We start from the raw sequence: 3,837 nt of genomic DNA, 5'->3' as shown, positions 1-3,837 counted from the left end.
CACCCCTTCCACTAGAAGACTCTGTCAAACGTGAGACCACATACTTTTAATGAGGAATCTAATTAATTTGTTTATAACTTGAATAACCTTGTCTGATTATGATAACTGTGTCTCTCTAGCATAAATCTTCACCGCTGCTCCATAAAAACATCCATCAATCTGGGTAATGTCCAGCCGTATGGTTCTGATCCGGATGTCAGCTGGACGAGGAAGTGAAGATCTTCATGGACAGAACTTCCTCCAAAATCCTGATTCTTTCTCCTTCCAGTTCACCAAAGACTCTTTTAGCTAATTCTCCAATGTTTATTGACTGTGATCAATACATTCAATCATTGGTTTCTCAGAGTTCTTGATAAAATAATCAAAGCTAACATCAAAATGCTCTTTCATTGATTTACAATCCTTTCCAACTGCGGTCAAATGAGCCGCCGTTCACATTTCCGTGGTCACATCAAGAAGCTCCGTGGAGTCTGGTGGAGATTTTCCAGCGTTCTCAGTCCTGCTACCGTAAGTATTGGATGAAACTCACACCAAAAATCCAGTGATGCTGATTTGACCACAGAAATGTGAACGGCGGCTCATTTGACTGCAGTCAATGTGAAGATACCATCTTCTCTTCTCCAGAACCTGAACTAGACACTAGGAACAGATGAGGGTTTAGTGCATGTGCAGCAGAGCTGTTGATGGAAAGAAGATCATTCATTCAAACAGAGTCTGTCCAAGACAGTTTGATTGATTTAAAATGAGAAATACTCAAAATGATTTCTTATTACATTTGTTCTCTTTCAAAAGAAAAATGCCAGAAATACATGTTAAAAATTCTAAAAACAGGCTTCAATGATGCTAGAGGTCAAAGGAGAACGGCCGACAAAAGACATAAACGTGAGCTGAAGCAAAGATCAGCAAAAACCTTCTGTGAAAGCACATCAATCTTAAAACCTGTGTAAAAATTCATCATCTAAAATCTGTCGTTTTTTATTTAAATGACGCAAAAAATTCTTCTCTAAAACATTAATTTCAGAGATTTTTATAGATTTAAAGAACTAAAGTGATCTAAAAGGACAATAGGAATCGGACATTTTAGACTTATTTGAAATTTAAGTAAGATTTATTTCTGCCTTATTTAAATTTCAGTTCTTTTTAAAAAATATTTTTGATGCTAAAATCATCCTTTTAATGCTACACATCTTCCAGATGTATGACTTCTAACTATTTTTGAGAAAAAAGGAGGAATGAGTCTTGATTTAAAAAAAAAAATGAGTATTTGAAAATGTTTGCAGGAGAAATTCTCCTTTTGCAGCCAAATTAATCTACAGTGCTGACAGTTACGAATATTTCAGTGACCTCCAAATGGAGAAGCACACAAAAACTTAGAAAGTTGACCAGTTAGTTATGATTTCCTCTTAGAATTTAACTTAATTTAAACTGCACAAATGTATATCAAACAAAGAAATCTGAGGCATAACATGAGCTACGATTAACCTACATTTGAAATATGTGGCCCAAAATCTTAAAGCCTCATTTTGACTTACATTTTTGGTTGAATAAACAACTTTAAGATCCTTCATGTTTGATTCTTGCCAGAGTTTATTTCCTCAGATCGTTTGCTTCTCTAAACAGGTGTGAAGGCTCACCTTAACTCTGCAGCTCAAACAAACCAATCCCAGAGCAAAAACAAGGGTCCAGTTTCACTTGAGGGTGAACCAAATATGGACGTAAACTGGGGGTGTTGATGATAGTATGAGTAGTCCTCCAAAAATCCCACAAAGGAGGTAAAATATATTTGAAAATCTAAAACTTCTTAATAGGTATGTTGTGAGGAAATAAAAACACAAAATATTACCTGATATTTAACAAAAGTTAACTTTTTTTTCTTCATGCTTTTCTTTTCTGTCCTGTTCAGGCAATATTGCCCCCTAGTGAGCAGTATTTAGAAGTGCATGATGTTGTGTGGGAGATGGTACTCCTCAGTGTTTGATTCAGTGTGTGACTCCAAAATTAACCAAACAAAGGATTGAAAATTGTCAGCTTTTGAACAAAATCCAAATTTTCCTTGTGGGACAGCGACATGCAATACAAATGAAAGACCATATTTTTCTACCAGTGATCTTTTAATTATGATTATGACATTTGTAGCCAAAACCAAAACGCATTTATTGTTTTTTATAGATGTATTTTATGTATAGCGACAGCAGCTCATTAGAGATGCAATTTTGGTTTGTGGGCGGGACTGTTGACACAGACCAACCATCCGCCTTCCCGCCGCGCGAGCTTATGACCTTAAGCTGACATAAGCGGCGCAAAAATGACGTGCAATATTGGATTAATCCAGTCGGACAGTTTAGAGACAGAATCCCAATTCACTACAGCACGAGTGTTGAACTCTCATGACTTTGGCACACAGTGGGTGCGTCATTAGTCTGAGCTTTTTCAATCATCCCGTTTTCTATCTGCTCCTGTTTTGAAATAAGAAATTCTCAGAAACAGTTTTAATCGTCACTTAATTTATATAGGTCTTCTACTTTGGGAAATATGCCATGAGGACACGTTAATGTGATATGTTTCTTTCTTTAAGATTTGAATGAGTAGAAAAATGAAACAAATTATTATTATTATTTTAATTATCAGCTTTGCTTTTGCACTCTATTAAAATATTAAAGGGCCTATATCATGCAAAATGATATAGATACAAAAATGCAAAAGTTTTTTATAATGTTCATTCCTCACAAAAAACAAATCTAAAGTGATATTTTGTTCTGTTCTCGTATCTCTGAGCATTCCTCTAAAGACCTTAACTCTCTGAGCACCACCCCCTCCCAACCCACGAAAAACAAGCCCTAACATTGTGATGTCACAAAAGGGGAACAGCCCCTTCCAGGAAGAGTCTGTGTTGCCAGCACCGCCCACAGGCTAACACAACACACACTTTCTCTGCTGAGTTAGCAGTGAATTGTAAAACGCTTTCAGTTTATACGTATGATATGCTCATCTATTTTTGTAAAAGTCTGGATGTTATTTGATTTTGTGGGAAAAAACGCAGACATGTAGGATGATGAAATGAGCGGGACTTTTGAAATACAGTATTTCCTTGTTTATCACAAGAGTTACGTTCCCTTAATAACCTGCTCCTCTATAGGTTAAATCTGTGAAGTAGAATTATAGATGCTTTGAGGCAGTAAAACTCCTCATTACACGCTTTATACACTTTTCTCAGACAGACATGAACATTTTAACACTTTTCTCTCTCGTTTAAACTCTCAAAGTTCAAACCTTAACAAAAAATATCAATACGTCCAGGATTATAGAATGAAAGATCTGATTGCCATCAAAGATTTCAGATTTAGAGAACTGAACACATTCTGTACAGGAGACACGGCACGGAGGAGTTTGATTGACAGTGGTCTACAGAAATTGGGACGCAGAGCTCAGTGGTCTGTTTAAAAAAAAAGAAGAATAGCATGTAAGATTGCACTGAAAAAAGTCAGTAAAACACAGAAACTGCAAGACATGAACCGCGATATAGAGAGGGAAAACTGAAGCACACAACTAACTAAAAATATAATAAATGCTACATTTGTATAAGCAAACAAATATATTTAAAATCACATTATGAATATGTCAAATTAGAATTCTGTAATTACATTTTTTTGCTAAGTTACTGTATAAATGAATCTTAAGATTTATTTTTTTCCAATATACTAACTTCATTTTGTTTTGTTTTAAAATTTTACAATTTTTTAATTTTATTCTCACTTAGAAAATTATGATTCAAGTGGGCGGGATTTTGAGTTTTTTATTGGGCAACAGATTTTCCTTTTGTGTAAATGTGCGTCTCCT

This window comes from Oryzias melastigma, linkage group LG16 (genome assembly GCF_002922805.2).
Source record: "Oryzias melastigma strain HK-1 linkage group LG16, ASM292280v2, whole genome shotgun sequence".
In the NCBI taxonomy this organism is placed as follows: Eukaryota; Metazoa; Chordata; class Actinopteri; order Beloniformes; family Adrianichthyidae; genus Oryzias; species Oryzias melastigma.
The sequence above is the reverse complement of the archived record's forward strand: the minus strand, read 5'-3'. Positions refer to the sequence as shown.